Source organism: Columba livia, chromosome 4, assembly GCF_036013475.1.
Source record: "Columba livia isolate bColLiv1 breed racing homer chromosome 4, bColLiv1.pat.W.v2, whole genome shotgun sequence".
NCBI classification, from domain to species: domain Eukaryota; kingdom Metazoa; phylum Chordata; class Aves; order Columbiformes; family Columbidae; genus Columba; species Columba livia.
Window position 1 is genome coordinate 68375699 of NC_088605.1, and position 23041 is coordinate 68398739.

The window sequence follows — 23041 nt, forward strand, 5'->3', positions numbered from 1 at the left end:
TTCTCTTGTAGATACCTGAATAATTCATCTGGACAGCTGGTACGATATGGTAATACAATGCAAATATTAAAATAATTTTTTGGCCACGGAAGATTCAAGCTGGAGTTCATGATTTATTTATGTTTTTAACTCCCATGTTTCTCATCCCATAAGTCTTTCCTAGTGAAGCAATTCCATTTTATACAACTACGTAAGTGTTCAGTAAATGAGAGGAAGGTAGATATTAATTAGGCTACCTAGGAGGTAGAAGCTTCAAATATAGTGGTACTGTAATGTAGGTGTTAGAAGACAAGTTTCAAAAGTTTGCTTCCTGTAAGTTCTATCAAGGGTTTCACTCTACCTTCCAAGGTGTTTTTATTAGAGTTCTCCATAAATTTTGCTTGGAGCAATTTTTTTAGATTGAAAACAATTTACTGTAATAGCCTTTTCTGTTGCAAGACATTAAGAACCCATTGTTACAAAATATTTTTTTTTTATCTTGAAGGTAATGGGAAATAACACATTAATTTTATTTATTTGCCTTACACTTGAGACTCCTTTGGAAATTTCATTGAACAGAATCATAGAATGGTTTGCAGTTGGAAGGGACCTTTAAATGTCATCTACTCCAACCTCACTGCAATAAGTAGGGAGATTTTCAATTAGATCAGGTTGCTCAGAGCCCCATCCAGCCTGACCTTGGATTTTTCCAGGCATGGGGCATTAACAATCTCTCTGGGCAACATGCTGCAGTATTTCACCACCTTTGTGGCAAAATATTTCCTCCTTATATCTAGTCTAAGTCAATCCTCTTTCAGATCAAAACCATTACCCCTTGTCCTATTGCTACAAGTCCTATTAAAAAGTCTGTCCCACTCTTTCTTATAAGTCCCCTTTAAGTACTGAAAGGCTGCAATAAGGTGTCTCTGGAGCTTTCTTTAGGCTGAACAACCCAAAGTCTCTCAGCTTGTCTTCACGGGAGAGCTGTTCCAGCCCTCTGATCATTTTTGTGGCCTTCTCTGGAGCCGCTCCATCAGGTCCATGTCTTGCCTGTGCTGAGGATTCCAGACATGGATCCATTACTCCAGGTGAGGTATCCCCAGAGTGGAGCAGAGGGGTAGAATTACCTCACTTGACCATGCTCCTTTTTATGCAACCAAGGATATGGTTTGCATATATACCCTCTAGAAAGGATTAGAGAACTCAAAACTAGATGCCTGCTGCAGAGTAGCTAATAACCTGCTGGTCAAGACAATGTGTTAGAATTGGATGACTGGGAATCAGATTTGAGTTTAATAACAAAGAGATTGAAATGTTAGTCAGTGACAGCCTAGGTGAAGACCTTTTTATTTGTTTTATGAGCTATGTTCAAATAGAAACTTCTCTCAGCATTTCTCTTCCCTGCCCACCCTCAAATATTGTTTTAAGATTGCAGTACGCTGCATTTGCTATTAGAGACAAATGCTTTCCACCAAGAAAATCTAGATCACCTGCCTGGATAAATCTGTAGGCTGGTGCCTATTATGCCTATTATGAATAACTATTATGAATAACTTCACACATCACAAATAAATAAAACCACTAACAAAAAACTAAATTCCCAAGTTAACTTTCAAGTTTGCAGTTTCTAAGGACTCAAATACTCCAGGTTCTGAGAAATTTGGGGATCAATATTTTCTTCTAGTTTTCTGCCAAAACATGACACATAGTGGAACTGTTTGTGCACTGAGGGAAATATCTGTCCTTCGTTGTTGTGTGTTGTTGTTTGTTGCTGTTTTTTGTTTGGTTTGGTTTTGTTTGGTGATTTGAAGGTTTGTTTTGGTTTGTGTTTGTGGGTTTTGTTTTGGATTTGTTGTTTTGTTTTTTTTGAGGGGGGAACTCAAGGTCTTCAAACAATATTAATGAGAACGGTAACAGCTCAAAATACTTCCTAATCTTAACCTACCGATACAACTCACTAAAGAAAGCAAGAATAAGATTTCCAGAGATTTGTTCTTAGTGTTCATTGTAATGTGAGTTATGTGGCTAAACCCTTAGTAATCTTGGGAAATTTTAAATTGTAAGGAGTTAAGGATTAGGCTTTGAGCTGGTTTCATTATTCTGGTACAGTGCATATGTTATATGGCATCTGGAATAAGTGAGTCCCAGAAGATTTAAAGATTGATTTTGAGACTGATTCAATTTTGAACATAATTCCAAAATTATTTTGATCTAGTCCCTGTAGATTGCAAGGTCTTTGAGACTAATTATATTATGTATTGGGGATTTGAAAAAATGGGGAATGTATGTGAGAACTGGGCAGAGAAAATTATTGCCTATCAGTAAAATACCTACCATTCCAGATCTTGTCATATATTATGAATGATAGGCTCATTTTTGCTGGAATTCCTTTCATATATTCAAGACACTTGTGGCTAGTAAAATCAGCTGTTGAAGTATTAGACTCTCTAAGCACTTTTGCACCAGAAGATGGAGCTGGAGAACCTGTATTCGAGATCTCTGCAGCACAATAAAGTTGTGTTTAGTAGTGTTGACCTGAGTTTTAAAATCTCCATAGATGAGATCAAACAAGGAAAATTGAGATTGCAGCTATTTCAACATTTTATAGCCTTGTAACCATAAAACATAGTAAAACCGAAAATAAAGACAGATTCTAAGTAAAGTCAACCTAAACTATATAAACAAATATACATTTCAATAGGAAACATTCATAAGGTAATATTTGGGTGGGGTTTTTTTGGTCTAAAAAATACATACAAAGTATTTTTAAATTCCAGTAGGAGATATCTCAAAGGTATTTAAGATTATTCACACCTAAATCTTTCCAGAATCAGACTTTGTTTTGTTAAATTGTGAAAAGTAAGGGATTTGACTCTGCAAACCTTTTCACAGGCAGACCTCATCAAGAAACTGGTGTGAATGTGCTGTGGAATTTTACAGTAAAATACCTGGCATCAATTACTATCAAGAGCTAATGCACGTTTGGATACTCTGATGGATGGCCCTTGTGGTTAGTATTTTTGTACTATTAATTTATACCCTTGTTAACAGAGCTATACCCATGAAACATGTGCACATGAATTCAATTTTCAGAACTTCTAAGCAAAATAAAAATGTATATATGTTATTAACACAGATGGCAGCATTTTTAAAAAGAATCCTAGTCATTCACAAACATAGCAACTTCCCCCTCTCCCTCCCACTAATATTTCAGTTGCTAAGGATCTAACTAACCCTGCAAAAATAATCTGACAGAAAGGTTCAAATATTATTTTTTTTTATAGCAACAGTATCCAACATATAGAAAATCTTGCGACCACTTATTGTAAATATCACATACATACAACAGGTTTTTTTTAGAATCATAGAACCATTTTGGTAGGAAAAGATATTTAAGATCATCAAGTCCAACTGTAAACCTAACGCTGCCAAGTCTGCCACATACAGGACAACAGGTTTTTCTATTTCCAGTTTTTAAAACAAATCTTAAATGTTTGAAAAGCACTTTGAAGATAAGTAGCATTTTGATATTTAATTTAAAAAGTAGTATACTCTGTCAATTACTTATAAGCAAAATCCACATTGATTTATTAACAGCTCCTCAGGGAATTTTGCATTATTGGGCATTAATTCAGTGGTGGGTGGAACCATGTGTTTGACATTCTTCCATGCTTGAAATGGCCTTACTGTTTTTCAGTCCATTTATTCAGTGGGAACAGAAATCCTTTCTTTTCTGAACCTCCTACCCAATCTCTGAGCTTGGATGTTTTACATCAGGTCTTTCTGGTTTTTATGATGATATGAGTACTGCTGTATAATACAGAACTACTTCCAGCCTGCCCTGTTCCCCTCATTCTCCTCTCAACAAATGCCAGACTACCAAAATTACAAGGCCTGCACATCTACAGCCTTAATGGGCAATTACCTAATTGAGTTCCACTAATGGATAACACTTCTACATAATACTTACCTTCCTTTTATCAGCAGAGTTTAACAGTTCAGGGGAACAGTTTGTGTGTTCTTGTCTTCAACAAAAGCTAAGATTATAAATATTTTGACGTTTCCAAGCTGATAGTAAGAAGTACTTGGGACTGTGTCTTGTATATTTGGTGTTAGCAAGCTGGCAAGAAATAGAAATGAAGCAAGCTTCACTTGTCTCAGTCTCCATAACCAGTAACAAATGTGCAGTGAAAGACTTTAAGAAAGGGGTTTTGTATAGTCTTCCCATTCCATCTTCTAGAAAAAACGGTGCTTTATAGGACTTGATAAACTTGAGGTTGCTGCTGGAGTAGTAGACAGCTGTTTAATCTCACTCATAGGAAATGCCTCCATGCCTGACCATCCTTGTCTCCTCTTTTTTTTTTTTTTTTTTTTTAACACTTATTTGTGCTTTGTAGTTATTGTAAACAGTGTCCATGACCAATAAAATAGCAGTGGTCCTGGTGTCGCTGTTTGGTTTCTGTTTCCAAGGCTATGACATAACAAGGTTTGGCTTTGATTCACTGGTGTGTTGTGGCAGATTTTTGAATCAACCGCTTTGAAATCAGTAGAATTACCACAATATGGAAGTGAGGTTATGTAGTGATGAGTCAGCATAAAGCTGAGGTTGCTCAGGCTGAAGTCAGCACTACTTCCACTGCACATAATTCCTAAATAATTTGTGACAATAAAAATTACTCTGTTTCTTACAGAACTATTTTATACATGAATATACCTGAGGAATGGACTGAAGAAGGAAGGACTCTCAGATGACAGAACTGTGAGTACAATAAGTGGTGTTCAATAAGAATAAAATATGGAAACCTTAACCATAGAACTTCATGCCTTAATATTTTTCTGGTAATATTTTACATATCAGCTATTTCACAGTGCATTGAAAGTTCTATAAGATATAAAGAGATGCAGCATACTGGAGGACAAATCATATTTATGTTGGTCATATTCTGAAACCAGCCATTTTATGAAATGACTAAAATTTTTGAGTCACTTTGCAAAACGACTTCAATGACAGACATTCTGTTACATTGTCTGTTTCACTCAATTATTTCATGAGGTGCCTAAATGTTTCAAGCATTTCTTGAAAAGGCTATTACATTGCTATTACAGTCATATAATCCATTGCTATGAATGTTCTATCTCACTGTTTTGTGAAAAGTAAATACTTCCATTAAAAAATAAGAACTTTGGGAACTTATTTCCAATGAAGATATTAATAAATAAATGACAAAGCATGAAAAGGATCTTATACATGTATTTATGTGTTTCACTTCACTGTCCTAAATTTTCTAGGAAATTTTCTACTTGCTGTTTTTTTCACTAGACCTTGTTATTTATAGTTTTGGTTATTTCTCTTCTCTGTGTATTTGATATTGAAGGAAAAATGTTTCTATGGTAGTGTTCAGCTTCTGACCCCAGTACATCTGGCTTCTTTTTAGAAAGACTTGCTTCTTTTAAAAAGATTCTTCTAAGCTACAGCCAGTTCTTTCGTATTTTGTTGCCCATGCTTAGACCCATGCTTGCTAAACAATTTGCTCTGGGGTGAATCAGATGTCTCATTAGTCATGTCACAGTCTGAACTACTCCAGAGCAAGTGGTGATGAAAGAACGAGTTTCTAGACCTGGCAGCATTGACCTTGAGAGGAACAGTTTCACCTTCTTTCTGATGGACATTCCCAAAGACATCACAGGCTCTACAAATGCCTGATGATGATGCTCTTTTGATCTCTGAAGCAAACCTATGGGTACTGCCTCCGTCCTAGCTGAAGTCAGTTTAGCAAAGAAACTTCTGCATCATCTCTGTACTTGGGCTGTCACTCTTATCTTTCTACACGCCAGCCATCTCCGCAGTTCAATCTCAGATGAAACAGAGGCTCTTCCTTGTCCACGCTAAGAAGGGATCCATGCACTTCACAGATCTCACAGGTGTAGGACTGTGCTTCCAGAAATACACCTACTTTTGATATTTCCAATGGCAACATACCACTCTTTTAGTATATAGAACAGAAGATCTCATAGAAGTCCAGTCACTTTGCTTATTGATTTTATATTTATTTCTAGATAAATAATATAGAGGGATCTGTATTTTGTATCCTACTGTATATGGAAAAAGCATTGCAGTAATTGAATCTACTTAGACACACTGAAGGGGATTTTTCTTGGAACCTTAAAACTTTTAGTGGGATTGAGGTCCACAGAACAAATGTTTATGCTCACCCTTTGTGAAAAACTAAAAAAGATGAGAATCTGGTCATAATTTTCCAGTTTATAGCCATAGCTGGTTGAGCTAATGTTTATTGTAAGATATTATATTCCTAGGGCTGTTACTCTAAAATTCGAAATAAGAACACAATTAGCTTGTGACCTCATTATAACCAACAGTTGCATTTGCTCTTTTGCATTTTTGTAGTTGAGACTAAATTGGGGGGTGTGAAGGGGGAAAGCTGATCTCAAAGGTGAATGGATAATAAATCTTGCAGACCATTAATAATCTCCTAAAGCCCACAGTGCTTTATCTTATGTTCTTTTTGTCAAATGGTTATAGTCTCCCAGACATTTTCTAATTAGCCTCTTTCAATCACCTTCTACGAGTTCTATCAGGTTCATTTCCCTGCACTACACTTAACACTCACATTTCAAACCTCGTATTTTTATGCTAAATGCTTCTGCTGCATAATTAATTTGTCTTAAAAGAGAGTGTGTATGAATAAAACAGATTAATATTCTTCCCAGTCTTTCACAGTCTAAATTTATTTTGGAAAATTGTTAAAAAAGCTTTTCTCACTCTATTTCTGTCCTTGAATGTAACTCCCTAGGCAATATTGAATCTTTACATAAAGAGCAAAGACTTCAGTTGTTGCTGCAAACTCTCCCAGAACTTCTCTACTGATGTTGTAGAATTCAGTGTAACCTCACTCTAAGCTTAAAGTGTTAAGGTTAAAAATAGCATTTCTGCAACATAAGAGAAAGCACATTAGTGATTTTTAATTTAAAATATAAAGGCAAAGCCAAATATGCCTTTCTCTTCTGTAGTTTCCATTGTACTTCAGCTTCATCCTAAGACTTTCCTCTTCTCTGTATGGAATAGAAGAAGCATGTAAGTCTTGGTGATACTGTTAAGCGCATGAGAATTTTTTTTTTTGAGGAGGAAGTGGTGTATCTGTTGCTTCTCTGCCATAAAAAGTGTGGAAATAATGTTCTGCTGGTTTATTTCTGAGTTGCTGGTTGTGTAAAAATGGACACTTCTCATATTTCTGTCAGTACCCTCTCTCATCACCACATTTAACCATGTGTAGGGGCTAAAGATGACCTTTTCTAAAGTGATTTCAGGTAGCAGTGATGCTTTGGTCTGGACTCAGCAATCGTGTGATTTAGTCAAAAGGCTGTAATCACATGACAAATTAAAAGTAATTAAATATGAACATTATTCAATGGCTCCTAACACAAGGGGTTTAAATGTGTTTTGTTGCATTGTAGTGCTTTAGAATGTATTATGTTACTTACACAGGCATAAAGTCTGTAACCCATAAAACAAGGAAAAGGCCTAATTGCTCTATAGGTGGATTATTTATAACTAAGTGTTTTATGAAGGAATAAGAGTCTATAAAAAGAATGCCACTGAGTGTTAAAACCAATCTGTTTGCCTCTCTTTAATTGGGATGAGAATATTAGCTCATAGCTTTCAGAAGCGTTGTGTTATGAATATGATGCTTGCATTCTAATTTTAAAATGGAAAGACAAGAAGTAAATACTAAGAAACCTCATGTATCAGGGGTATAGTCACCATATGACAGATGAAGCCACTAGGCCTTGTGAGATTTACATGTTTTTTTTGTTCAAAAGTCTAGATTTTCACTTATGCTAGAGGAAAACCTCCCTTCTTTTATGTATGTCTCTTACTTTGATAAGTCCTCTGTGGAATTGGGCAGAGCTAAAGGTCTCAACGTTGTGCAAATGTATTCCAGACCAGTGCCATGGTTGTATCCTGGTCATAGATTCGCGGCCCAGATCAGACAGTAATTTATTGCTGGTTTTGGTTTTGGTTTGTTTTTGTTTGTGTGTGGTTTTTTTGTTGTTGGTGCTGTTATTTTGTTTTGTTTTGTTTTTAATTTGCTGTTTCTGTCCCTCACGCAAATCTGTAGTAGTAATTTACTTATAAATGTTTATCGTGGTCCTCTCTATCACAGTCAGGAAGGAGAGTGAAGAACTCGAGGCATTGATAGGCAGCCCATTATTTTGTAAAACCTCACAGAGATGCCACCTATGGGAAGTCATTGGAAGACATTCTGGGCTGTATCTGCCAGGCTCTGAGTCAAGAAAAGAAACTTGTGAGATAATACCTTCAAAGGAGTAGCACTAATTTACTTGGGAGGAGCAAGGAGAACTCAAGATTTGTTTGACTCGGGATTTTCTTCATAGAGTATCTGTCTGTAGATGGATTCATGGGGACATAACCAGGCATAACTCCAGTATGCAGAGGGTGTTTCTGTCAGCCTACCTCACTTTTTCTTTTCCCATTTTTTTCATTGGAGCCACAAAGATCATGAAGGGGGTAGAGGATCTCCCATGTGAGAAAAGGCTGAGGGAGATGAGTCTCTTTAGCTTAGAGAAGAGGAGACTGAGAGATGACCTCACTAATGTTTATAAATATGTAAAGGGTGAGCGTCACGAGGATGGAGCCAGGCTCTTCTCGGTGACAACCTATGGTAAGACAAGGGGTAATGGGTTCAAACTGGAACACAAGAGGTTCAACTTAAATTTGAGGAGAAACTTTTTCTCAGTGAGCATAACAGAACACTGGAACAGGCTGCCCAGGGAGGTTGTGGAGTCTCCTTCTCCGGAGACATTCAAAACCCGCGTGGACACCTTCCTGTGTAACCTCATGTGGGTATTCCTGCTCCGGCAGGGGGATTGGACTAGATGATCTTCCACGGTCCCTTCCAATCCCTGACATTCTGTGATTCTGTGATTCATTTTTTCTCTCCTCTGTCTTGCTGAACCCTCGGTTCTTCACCTCTTAGGACACATGATTAAACTTCCTTCTTCCCATTCTCTCCTTTTCTGGAATATACAAGCATAGTTTATATCAGCGCACAGTTTTTATAGACTAATCTTGTACCAGAATTTGTTTAAAGTTGGCAAATGAGGATGTCAGGGATGCAAAATACATCTAATTTCGTAAAATGTGTAAAATAATTTCCTCCTGTATTCCCTTAAGTGCCACAATTCAGCCCAGAGTCAAGTTTTACATCAAAGTTATTATAGAAATAGTAATACCTCAGTCACATGACAGCTTGAACAGCACTGTTATAGTGCATAATTAAAATCTGTCCCTAAGGCGATACTAAAATCCATTATTACCTTTGAAAGGTACTATCGGTACTTGACACTTAAATTGATACACCAATACATAAATGCTCACCTTTTGCTAACCTTTTGGTTAGTCAGTCTCATTTAATTTTCCCCTTTAGTGAAGTTATTGCTATTGGTCTACATGTAATCAATAGTTTCTTTTGACTCATGGTCCAATATGGTTGCCTTTCAAAAAGTACAGTTTGGGGAGCTTGTGATGCGTTTTTGTGTGGGAGAAGTAAGGAAGTTGGATTAACCATATTGTCTATGAGTGGTGTCCAGAAGAGCATTTGCTACCTATGACTGAAGAGAAACAAACAACCAAAAACTACAAATGAATAAGGCTGCATAAGAGCTTTACATTGTATGAGCTCATTGGAAAAAAATGGTACTTTCAGTTGAGCTAGATGTAACAGCAAATAGGTTGCTCTGTTCTGACAAACAGAGTAAAATAATACAAATATAATATACAAAATAATACAAGGTGAAGCGTAACCTTAATTCTCGAAGGTCATGGAAAAATAATGTATGTTAATTTATCTAACAGTATATATTAATTCTGATTTTACTCTGATAATTGGCAGCAAAGCAGAATCTATATTTAGCAATGAGAACAATAAATGTGTGCCATGTTCGGTTTAGGAATTTTAACCATAGCAATTCTATTCAATAAGGACAATGGAGGTAAAAATTGTAACTGGAAACACTTTTCCTTAGTAAAGTAAATATTTTGTTAAAATATCTTAAAAAAAAAAAAAAATACTGCTTCAGTAGAGTGTCCTAAAAATTATATAGTTTGCTAAATGTACATATCCATAATAGCTAATAACTTTCCTAAATGTATATACTCATGTAACTAATAGTGCTGTCTCTGGAGACATCGGGGAAGATAAACACAGTAAGTGGATATTTTTCTTAGAAAGAAAATAAATAACTTAGCTTCAGCAAGTTGTCCACTGATATCGAGGGCTACCAGATGACATGTATCTTTCATAACTTAACTACAACCTGCCTTGAAATCCCATTTCAAATACTTTTCATTATCCTATGTCTTAAATAAGAATATAAAACATGAAATCCCAGAAAAGATGCAAATGTAATAATATGTAAGAAATGTGATTATTTTTCTTCCATGTTTAATTAAAAATTGTTCAGGCTTTTAAAAGCAGCAAGTCTATGTACTGTTTTGAAGCTAACTGTAAGATCTCTACTTTTTAAAATAGAATTCCTATTTAGCACTCTTATATGCAGTAGCAAAATATATCAGATCAACCACTAGGAGTAAACAGTAGATATAGAATGCACTTAAAGTGAAATTATTACCGACTTGGTATAGGCCTCAAAAGTATAAGACCTGCGACGGTCAGCTACTTTTGGCGCCTAGTCCACATGTTTCTTTAGGTTTTGGATTGACGTTACAAGTCATCTCTGAGATCTCTTCCAGGTGTTCACATCAGGAACTTTTCCTGCTGTCCAGAATCTATCTTGGACTACATGAAAATATCTTTGGCATAGGTTGGGGCATAAGCAATCAGGGTGAGAATCCACTCTAGGTCTTCAGTCATAAACATGGATACTGTAGTAGACGAAAATGTCTCTACCAAGGGAAAAATCAACTGTGGGGAGGCCATAAGTATAGTCTGCTGTTCAAAACAGCAATGATGGAAGGTGCGGCTGAAAGTCAGTGCTTTGAAAGGTTCTAGTGTGTGTATATGCATGTCCCCAGTTTTTTGATGTACGACATATCAGTTTAGCTCTTTACATACATTTATTCAGAGAACCTAAATAGGTATTATGACTCTTAGGAAATCCAGCTATTAATACCGCATCACAGACACAATGGAAGAACTCAAACTATTAAAAACAAGCAAAAAATCCAAAATCTAGTAAGCAAAACTCCTACTTCATTTATACTTTTTTTTGCAATCTTTTTTTCTGACTTATGACAGTGTTGTGTCATAGATGTTCAAGAATAAAGTTTGTTTCAGGTAGTAAAGTACACTTAAATTTTCTCAAGTTGTTGTATAAAACCAAATCCTAGCCTGATTGACTTCTATAACTTATGATTCACCCTTAGTCACTGAATCTTAGAGCAGAGAATATATCCTGAAAAAGCCATGTTATCAGTGGATTGTCAAGTCATTTCTGATTTAGCCCCTGGCTCTAACCAGACTGTCCTGCTTTCTGTGAGAGTAATAAAAAGATAAACCCCGAAAGTTATTAAAAAAAGAAAAGCTCATTTGCATTCAGATTAGCTATTCTTCCAGTGTCTATTTCTATTTTATCTCATAAAAATTATCACAGGTTTGATCAAAATCAGAGAAAAGAAGCATAAATCCAAACACAGGTTAAAAGCAGGGTTTCTTAATATGATAACTTCAGTAGATAACTGTTGCATACAAAAACAACTTTCTACTGACTAGAATCTGGTATACAGTTTATTACATTATTGATCATGAGTATTAGGTGTGACATTGAAATGTCAACTAACTCTACAACAAGCTGAAACACAGAATTTGATCTTAATAAGGCTCCTATTAAAATGTTGATATGATTCCTTAAATTTGATGACATTGAATAAGTCTCATTTTGGCCACCATTGCACATGGCATGCAAAATAGTCTATTGTTAGAAATACTAAAGGGATATAGGAATATGTTTGTAACATATACACTGTATGCAATATTTTCAACTACTTTATCTGATATGCCACTAGTAGGAGGGCATATATATATATATATATATATATATACACACACATACATATATATATACATACATATACATATATATATATATAGCGCAATCTATTTGGAAATGTACATACAAAATCTCCTAATGTAAATATTCTTATATACATTTAGTACAGAAGAGTTAATTACTGTATACTACTTGAGGATCTTTTGCTCCAGTAACTCAAGAACGTTGGAGAGTGGTATTTATTATAGCAGTGAAAAATTTTGGTACAATGCACAAATGTAGACCTTCTTAACGCAGGATCCTTAAGCCTGTGCAAATAAGACTATAGGGTAGGGATTAAAATTTAGTAGCAGATGGCAAACTGCTGTTTCTTCATCTGTGACAGACTACTCAAGGGGAAGTTTACTTGTGGTAACATTTTTGACCAAAGAAATAAAACTTAGATGATAAGTGCCTTTAAGCATGGGTAAACTCAAAACATAGTTTAAAATAACTGAAAACGTAGTTTAAAATAACTTAAAACATAGTTTAAAAGGGCAAATTTCTACAAGACAGAAAGCAGAGATATTATTCTTTCTTTTTTCTCCTTTGTCCTCTTTCTGTATAAGACATTATTTTTCTTTCCACATACCAGGGAGGAGGGGACCCAAAATGAGGCAGGGAGGGAGAAGGACTAAACTGCTCACTACGTTTGCCTTTGGAGTTTGAAAGCTGTTGGCTGAAAACTATCTCAGCTGAATAAATCGTCAGTTTTTAAAACTTTGGTACATTATGCATATCTATATCTCGCCTGCATACTCACCATGCGTATCCCAAGAATACTTAGTGGTACCCTATAGCCTCACCTTGCCTTTGTGCTGCCACTAAAATACTTTCCTTTCAGTGTAAAGTTATTGAGACTTTTACTCAGGTGGAATTTTGCAGTGTTAGGGAATGTAGTATTTTATATGTGTTCTGAGTGAGCCTTTGGTAAGGGCTTATGTATTGCTCAAGAGGCTGAATATATTTGGGTGGAAAGGCTGATACGGTTCAAATCAGCGTAAAACTAAACGACCTTGATTTATATAAGAGGCAGCCATTCTCCCTATTACTGACTTTATATAATAGACTAGTTTACTCAGGTGGAACAAACCAACCGTCTGTTGGAGATATATGAGGAAGTCCACGAAGATGATCATCATAGGGGTGGTTAAGAACTTCATAAAAATACTGTCAACTTCTTCATAGCATGAGACTCGAGATCAATATGTGGGCCTGCAGTTATACTTTAATTTTACTCTGTTACCATCTATAGTAATCCTTTAATATTTAAAAAAGTAAATATTAGAAAGCTGGAAAATAGTTAAGCAAAATGAGTAGGAATTGTTTTTTTCTGAACTTTCTTGTTTACAGAAGGATGTGAGAGTCTTTGTCTCCTTTGAAACTAGTTTTTAAACTTCTGGGCAAAACTGATCTGTGAAATACAAATGAATGGCTACATGGTCTTTCTTCAAACAGCTACACTATGTCAAAGTGAGTAAAAGCACGTTGTTTTAACTTCTGTGGAAGTAATGGTTGTAATTGCTGGAAGGAAGTGGTGTAATGGAAGGGCATGTGTTGGATGCTATTAGTCCACAGTATGAAAGGATTTGAAAATAGAAGTCACACACGAATGATTGGTCCATACATGTAATTAAAAATTAGTTCTTTGCACCATCTGTGCTAGCCTGCTCTGTATCAGCTTGGTGACTAGGTAGATGAATAGTCAGGATAAAATACTTTCATCTAAAGCAAACTAGTTCCTATATTTTAAATCATTAAGATAAAACCGTAAAACTTTCTTTCCCTTTGGCTTCTAGTAATAATTTAAAACACTGCCAGCAAATAGAAGCTACGTAACATTTTTAATATATTTACTTTGAAACATGTCCATAACGCTGTATTGTGCACATATATATACATACATAAAAATGTAATTTGATAACACATGCAATTTCACATTTAGAAGGCCACAGGAAATTTGAGAGTTTTTGTTTTCTGTTGCTGCTGTTTATTAATGCTTTAAGGTGTGTTGCTGTAAATTTGAACACAGCTGCCATGACCTTAGAACTATAATTTTCTGACAACAGGAACTAAAAATAAGTGTGTCTTTTTTTACAGAGAAGCTAGTTTTTGCAGCAGGTACAAACAAGATTGGATACTAATTGTTTTTGCAAAGCATCTTAACTGAGAGGCAGATGTTAATAATGCAAACTTCAGAGTGCATACGTCTGCTTAGTACTTTCAGGATGGATTTAGAAAGAACAGTGTTACAGAGAGGAAGGTCAAGGTTTTTAATCAACTAAACATAAGCCATCCAGAATGTCAGGGTCAACATTGCTAATATATATCGGGGTAAGTCAAGAACCAGGCCTGTCTGCTAATAGAAAAGAAAGTTATAGCTTTAACAGCCAAATGATATGCAAATAAATGGACTAGGTGTATTGACCACAAATACTCTGTTTTATATGGTACTTTGAAAGCCACGGGAGATTCCAGAGCTCAGTGTTTGAAATATGACTTTATTTTCCTCATTTGGTGTTATTTAGTCTTAAAATGTTCTGGGACCATGGTAGTGCTTTTTTTCACAGACTTGCAATGGTTTTAATCCTGATCGGATATTAACTTCCTGTTGAAACTCAAAGAATGGCACGTATCATATATAAGATTGTTTCTGTGTTAAACTGTTACAGTATATTTTCCAGTGTAAATCTAGGCTAACACTTTAATTCAGCTCAGAAGTGCATTTTTGAAGGTGATCTGCCAGTCTTGCCTGTTTGCTGTGATTTGGTTCACATTGTGGGTTGGGCTCGGAAAGTCAAGTTGCATTGTGTTTAGATGAAATTAACTAATATGTGTGCTTCTGAGATAATGTGTAATGTGCTGTCACTCTAATGGGCCTTCACTCTGTGGAGCCAGAACATACCTGGTCTGAAGAAAAGCTTTCCGAAATGTGTGTAATATGGTCTTTGGCCACTCCTCACCAGCTCCTCTGATCAGCAGTTCTGTTATTGTACTGTGCTATTTGTGGAGATATTGCTGGAAACAGCCTGTGTGGCATCTTCTCAGGGCTTCTTAGATGCTTTTGCTTAGCTATGACCTAAGAATGTCTTTCTGCCATAGGTTTTCTAAGCAGTGAGTCACATGTTTAATCGGTGTTGGTTCTCCCTTCTAAAATGGAGAGGGAGCTGCTTTAGGAGCCCATTACAATGCACAGTATGGAGCTACAATTACAGAGTTTAGACTGCAGCCTGCATCTTGGGAAGGCATTTCTGGTTGTGTAACACCTTTGCTTCTAATTTCAAGTATTTTTGCAGTTATGAATTTTCATTCCTGTATGAAAACAATGATTCCAATGTAGTCATGTAGCTGTTGGCACTCTGGAGGTTATGTAGATGTTACAAATTGGTCAAGTTTGATTCTACATTATATCTTTGGAAAGAAACACTATGTGGACTGAACTGGGATTAAGGACACCTAGGCTCCGCTTTTATTCAGTGGGTGAGTTTGGTAGAATATTTCATCTTTTTGTCTACTAACAAACTGAGATATTAACAACAATTGACTTCTGAAACAGTTTTGAAAACTACCAATGAGAAACACTGTAGATGTGCAGGATATTGATTTATTTCTCTTTTATACTTAGGAAAAAAAAACCCTCAAAACCAAAAAACCCCTCTTCACAGAATATTTACCTCTTAAAATACTTCTTCATTTGGCTTACTAGATATGCTTGATGTAAATTTAGGTGAATATTCCTATGAATTAGACTTATGAGCCTTCAGATAAGAGCTCAAGAGTAAACAGACTAGTGATCCACAAATTCTTTCCCCCCCCAGTCTCTCCATTCCTTTCTGAATGAAGCCTCACCGTGTTTTTAATGTCCCCTAGCCAGTGGCTTTCCTTCTGCTTTGTCTGTGCTACAGTATTATTCCATTTTCTTTAGGGTATTCTCATTTTTCTTGCCTGCTTCCATTTCTGGTCATATCTTGGGTATTTTTACCAAAAGTAGTCCACATAGTGCATCTGCTTAGGGCTTTGTCATATCCCTAGTGCTTAAGGACACTCACAATGCTAGGGAGGGGCCAGGAGCACAAGTCTGATGAGGAGCGGCTGAGGGAACTGGGGATGTTCAGCCTGGAGAAAAGGAGGCTGAGGGGAGACTGTATTGCTCTCTAAAACTACCTGAAAGGAGGTTGTAGCATGGACGGTGTTGGCCTCTTCTCCTATGTAGCAAGTGATAGGATAAGAGGAAATGGCCTCAAGTTGCACCAGTGCAGGTTTAGATTGGATATTAGGAAAAAATTCTTAATGGAAAAGTTCGTGAAGCACTAAAACAGGCTGCCTAGGGAAGTAGTGGAGTCACCATCCCTGGAGGTGTTTAAAAGGTGCATAGAAGAGGTTCTTAAGGACGTGGTTTAGTGCTAGAGTTAGGTTTTGGGTGGACTCAATGATCCTGAGGGTCTCTTCCAATCGAAATGATTCTATGATTTGGACAATTATGCAATATCACACAATATTAATTTTTCTAAGGTGATGATCCTTCTATTCATGGTAGCACATCATTCGTACGGTCATATTATTGTCACATTGACTTGAATAGTTGCATAACTTGCTTCAAGGGAAATTTCTCATGGAAGGAATATACAAATTCATCACAATGGGACCAACTAAGCATTGGAATGGGTTCCCAGAGAAGTAATGGTAGGTCCCTCACAGAGATGGAGACTCCAGTTCCTTCCCACTCCCCACTTCAAGGCTCCACTTGAGAGGGACAAGGATTACCTGGTCTACAGCTCTGCTTTCAAGAGAATCTTGATGTGGCTCATTTTTGTCTTTGTTATCCTATGACTCCAAAGGTTTGGGGGTTTTTATTGTTATCTGGACTATTTCCATATTGTGAGGATTTCTCCAACTGCTTTTGAATAATAGCTTAATTAAAGGCTGTTTTTAAGACTAAGATTTTACGTTTGCACACAGAGGACTCAAAAAATAAGTTATATCCTGACTGACTATGTCTGCACTTTTAAGCTGAATTAAGTAATCTACCTTGTGTCCTAGTGCCTGGATGACAAAGTACTTTTAATGGACAACAACTACTTTGATCATAAAAATTGTTAATCTTTTATTACTGTGGATTTATTGTTGTTTTACAAACATGACTGAGTCCACAGACTCTTTAAAACTGGATTACAATATGAAGAAAGGTACCATGCCTGTACCGAAGTGGTCTCCCAAATTCTTAGCTCTGTACTGGGAACTGAAGTTGTTTCTGAGTTTCCAATGCTTATTGGTGTGCTCACACAGTATAGTCAGATATTAAGAGTATGGACTGATGATTTTGTACTGTAAGCAAAAGGAAATTATATTCTGTTATTTGAGAAAGCTAAGTAAGGAAAAAAAAAAAAAAAAACAAACTAAAGGTGTGTTAAGCATGATCGATTCATTTCTTTCTCCCGTTTAGTGTAGTGTTTATCCATAAAAATTCTCTTCTGAGATGTTCCTAAATCGAGCCCTATATGTTCAGTGTTTGGGCAATAACTACTGGCAAATCAGAAATGAAAATTTTGTCATGGAAACAGTAATCTTTACAATTCTTGTGGTAGGACTTTTGCTAAGTTCCATAGAAAAGAAGAAAAGTTGATGTTTTTTTATTCCTTATTTTCAGGGCTATGATCTCTCTTTTAACCTATATATGGAATAATACAGACAACCTCATAGCCATCAACAAAGAGCATTTCAGAAGTTGAAGTGAACTGAAATTAATACTCACATACTACACATGGTAAGTAAGTGTCAAGCAAATAGGGGATGCTGTTATTAGCACGGTACTGTTTCGATTGAGTTTTCTACAGTTTTATCTGACTCACCAAAGAAAAGCAATAACAAACCAGAAATGTTCATACATTTATTTATTTCATAACTTCTTTGAGTAGGTATCTGATCTCATATATATTAGGGGAAATCACAAAAGAATTCCCACCATGGCTGTTTTTGAACTTCACAGCTCATGACAATGAAGGCAACTTGATTTCTTTGACCTGCCATATACCATGAACTTTTGAAGTTCATATTATCCAAGTCTCTCAATGCAGATGTAATCAGCACAGTGTCAAAACCTTTAGAAGTTTTCCTAATACAGGAGTTCTGGTGCTTTTCATCATGGCAACATTTCAAATGCATGTTGAAAGTTTAAATGCAGAATATAAAGTTACAGTGGGACAGGGAATAGGTAAATGTTAACTAAGTAATAATAAAAAACCTGGACCAGTTCACATTATGTTTAATCCAAGCTAACTGGTCTACTGCCAAAGTGAATCTGGATTCTTTTCCACAGCCCTTCCTCATTAAGTCCCATGTGGATGTAAGAGGGAACTGGGTTAGCTTGATGATCCAATGGGCAGCTAAGCCCCTAAAGAAAAATAGTTGTTAGCTTATTGTGAGACTGCATGATGTATAGAAGTACATCCACAGATGTTTTTTGTACACAGAGACATAATTAAGAATGTGTTTTTCCTTTTGTTCTATCAGTATCATAGGTTTAATAATGTTATTCTTTAAATTTCAGTTTTCTGGATTTTGGAGTTATTTGGCTTGGTCTCTGGTTTGTAGTGGTGGTGATGATGTTGTTTCCCCGGTTGATGGCTTTAGTACTTTTTATGTCGGGATTTAGCTAACGTGGATTTAACTAGATTCTTTCTCAACGTGGTGCAGCTTTTCTAAAAGCTTCACTTTGCCCTCAGGTGTAATTTCAATATCCATGTTTCTCAAATCAGCAGAAAAAACTTCTATGTTGTATCTTAATGTTTTGCTTGCCTTTCACTAAAACTGGACCAAACTGAATTTTTTCTTGACTTCTGTTGCATGATTTTCTTAGAAGTTACACCAGTTTTCAAGTTTTTCAGGTTTTGTGTGGTGAAAAGTCATTGCTAAGGAGAGTTGAAGTAAAAAAGGGTCTTTTCTGACTTATTTGAAAAAATAATTGGCACAGGAAACATTTCTAATCAAATCAGGAACAAACCTTTGATTGTACTCTACATCTGTAAAATAGGAAAAAAAAAGGAAAAAGAAGGGAGGAGAGGGAAAGATTGTAGCCCTTCCTCTCCTTTTAAGTCAGATTTTCAAATAAGGTTCTTTTTCTTTTTTTCCTTCTTTCATGTGCAGTCTAAGAATTGCAATTTTACAGGCCTGTTTAAAATTTGGTCCATGAAAAATAATCCTTTGCTTTGGATTTTGGGAGCTTCTTAATCTCCTCAGGCCACTGAAGGTCAACGGAATGCTGCATGTTTCGTTCTTCCTTTAGTATGGTTTATTTATCGGGGTTTGAATTTCAGTCAAAAAATAGATATTTTCTGTTAGCAGTGGCAGCATAGAACTCTGTGCAGGTTAATTTACTCTAGAAAGGCGAGTAAATTAGCTCCTGTGAAGATGTGCACTGATGCTTCTGCTTCAATATAGAGCATGCTTAAGCTAGTTTGGCTGTCTCTGACTATCTAAGGTCTGCAGTGTTCACATGCATTTTTCAGTAGGTGCCTTTTCATGTAAAATACGTGGTGTAGGTATGATCATCTGTGGAAAATAAAGTATCTTTGGAACAATTACTTAATCTAGTCCAGCCCCTTTGCATGCCTGTGATTTGTTATTCTGAAGGTAAATTAAGCACATGTCTATGGGATCAGGTTCTACCCTATATGATAATAAAAAGTAATTCCCTGCAAAGGCAAAGAGCTTCAACAACAGAAGCAAAGTCAAAAAATGTGATAACCTCTTAAGTTGTTCAGCACGATATCTCGAATAATGCCTTGTTATCTGCCGTTCAGCAACAGGGTATTCACAACTTCATCAAAGTTAGTCGATAACAGTACTGGGTATCTGTGGCAACATTTTGGTAGTGAGGAAGCTGCGGGGGTGGCTTTTGTGGGAGGAGGTCAGGGTCTACAGCAGCACATGGATAAGTACATGTGCATACACAAGTTCATGCCAAGGCACTTTTCAAGGGAAAAGTGAGAAACAAGGAGTGAGAGAAACTTGTACATCCTGATCACAACTTCCACCACTCAGCACTGCCCACTGCCTCACTGAAGGGACTGAGTGTAACCTGTGGCTATAGCAAGGGCAGAGAAGAGCTGTCTGGGACAAAGTTGAGCCTGGGAAAAGGAGAAGAAAGGTGATTTTCCTAAGTGTAGAAGTGTTTGTTTCTTCTTTTTCTTTTTTTTTTTTTCTTTGTTTCCTAGTACCTGAATCAGTAATTAAATATTTATTTTAATTGACAATAAATTAATTTACTGAAGTTGGGTCTGTTTCATTAGTGACAGAAATTGGCAAGTCATCTCCCTGACTTTATCTTGAAGCAGCTTTCTTTTTCCTGTTTTTCTTATTTTTCCCCTATCCCTTGGAGGGGAGAGGGTAAGCAGATGACTGGGTGGGAGTTTGTCTGCTAGCAAAGGCAAATGCACCATGATAATCATATATATTGGACCTTTGAGATCTGTTCTGGAATCTACTATGATGGTTCTTAGCAATATTTATTATCAACATGTGTCATGGTAGTGGTAGATGATAAATCCAAGCTTACCCCTGATTCCCAATTTTTTTGGTTCATCTATTCTCAAGATACTCATGTGGCCTCAGGACATGTGATATCATACTGTTCAGATGAGTGGTCATGATCAGATGAATAATTTCTTCATTGTCGGTCCTTGTATTTCCTTCAGCTCTCCCCTCCGTAAGACAATGCCAAACTGCTTATGGACGAGCTGAGGTAACATCTCAGCTACTCTTTCCAGACAAAAGCAATGTGAGAGGCTGGACTGTAGCTGTAGCCCCACACTGACTGTCGCAATAGGTGGCTTGGTAACACTGAATGAAGCTATGAAGAAAAAAGTTGAGAGAATTTAAATGTTTGTTCCTCATCTCAGAGGAATTTGGGGCTAATGAGATGCTCTTTTGGAAGATATTATGGATTAAAGGTCTCTGAATACTTTAGCCACTGATTTATTGCACCCAAGCGGAAATCTTTCAACATCACCTATTCATCCTAGACATCCAGACATAAAATTAAAATGCACCATCTGCTCCCTATTTGAAAGAAAGCATGTATACTCTTACCGTTCTGGAGTAGGTTTGCTTGGAGTTGGCTTGCTGTGGTTGGTTAAGAGGATCAGAATTCAAAACATGTATTGGTCATCATGCAAGGCAAAGATGGATTTGGCTGTAATGTAGGCTTACTGATGATTGGACTCAATGATCTTGAGGGTCTTTTCCAACCAAAACGATTCTATGATTCTATGTTTTCACTCATCCTCACTTCAGCTGTTTGGTGAATATGAAAAATTGTCATTAATTTTTAAAACAGTCTTTGAGATAATGATGGACTTCAGAATTATCAAAGTCTAGTTCTTAAAATAGATTCATTGCAAAGAGTGAACTACTACCCCTGTGTTTTAATGGATAATTTTTATTCATTTGATCAAGCCCAAGAACATACTCAATTTTTAACTTAGTGGAATCCTTCCTGGATGCAACTATGAAGAATAGAGTATTTATACTTGCAGCATACCAGCAATAGAGTAATTTATAAGTGATTTGGCAATAAAGACTTATTTTCCCTTAACTAGACCTCTACTAGCAAAATTCATAATGCGGGTGGTGTCTACCTCTGCCATGAGAAATATTTATTGACATAATTGACAATAGAATATACTTTGTCATGTTTTGGTGGTTAGTTCCTATTGATCCTGAGACATGTGGGATTACTTCTGTTTCCTAAGTGAATTAATGTACAAACATTTACTTTCTGGTTTTGAGAAGATTAACACATATGACTTTGTAATTCACTTCTGAATAGCATCATAATGATGAATATTTAAGATAGAAAATGATAATATTCAACATAAGACTATGTGAAAGATTGTTATGTGATTTTAATTTTTTTTAAATCAGGATTAATCAAATGGGGCTTTTGAGGAAAGCATGAGCTTGATTCTATATTGAGTTTGGTAACCTCAGATTATTTTCTCTTTCTGCTAGAACTTGTTTTGAACTTGTTATGTCCAAGTATAATGTATAATTTTGTAATTATTTTCTTTCGAATGAAAATGTTCTTGCTTGGTATTGATAGATTTCCTGAGGGGAAAAAATGGAGAAAAAAGATCTTATTGTGATTATAATATACATTTCATATTCATGAAGTGATCTTTTCCAGGATTTCTCTGAGCATTTGATCAGGTTAAAACCAAGTGGACAACGTGTATCACTCAGGAATAAAAGCAACACTTTATTCCCTGTGTTATGAGTTTTCCAGTGGCACACAACAAAGTAAAAAAAAAAAAAAAGTTCCACTCTAAGTCCTGAAAAGTGGGTGTAAAAATTCCTGTGCTATTTTTATTTTACTCTCCTTACCAACTGTAGGACATCTGAAAAACCTCAAACTACAGCTTCATTGTTTTATGGGCTACATTGAACGTCAGGCGACGTTGCTACTGCTGCAATTTTCTAGACAGTATACTGAATTTATCCAAGGAATGCTAGTATCAGCAGTGACAGCAGTAACATCATAGCGAGAGGTGAGCGAAACAAAGTAGTTATTTGCAAAAATTAAATGAATGTACGCCTTGTTCCTTTGGTAAAACTATGCATTCCTGATTAATAATACATTTTTCATCAAACAAAATATATATTTCCCCAGGTGTTTAATCATATAATGAGTATAGAACTGTTTTGAATGGAGCAAATATGAAGCAGATTTAAAGAAAAGCAGTGCTGGTTAACGTGTTTTGATTATAGGCTATGTACAAGTAAATATACATTTATTTTAACATTTCAGATACCTTTAACCTCAAACCTTATGCATATTGAAAGTCAGACTGATGAATGTTGAATCAAAAGTAGTCTATTTAAATTCTCCTAATTCAGAGGAAAGCTATTTTTATAGTTGTGATTATTTTTTTTTTTCTTTTTCCCTGCTCAGGAAATGGCAAATGTTTATTTATCCAGC

The 23041-nt window shown here is 36.1% G+C and overlaps 1 long non-coding RNA gene across 1 annotated transcript in view; it reads left to right on the top strand.

Annotated features, from left to right (window-relative positions):
• Positions 1-23041, top strand: part of LOC110356354 (uncharacterized) — a 149570-nt gene that overhangs the window by 24273 nt on the left and 102256 nt on the right. The window contains exons 6-10 of the long non-coding RNA XR_010472443.1: positions 12-1067; positions 2872-2989; positions 4671-4738; positions 17714-17830; positions 22456-22610. This is a non-coding gene — a long non-coding RNA (uncharacterized LOC110356354). The remainder of the gene's footprint in view (positions 1-11; positions 1068-2871; positions 2990-4670; positions 4739-17713; positions 17831-22455; positions 22611-23041) is intronic.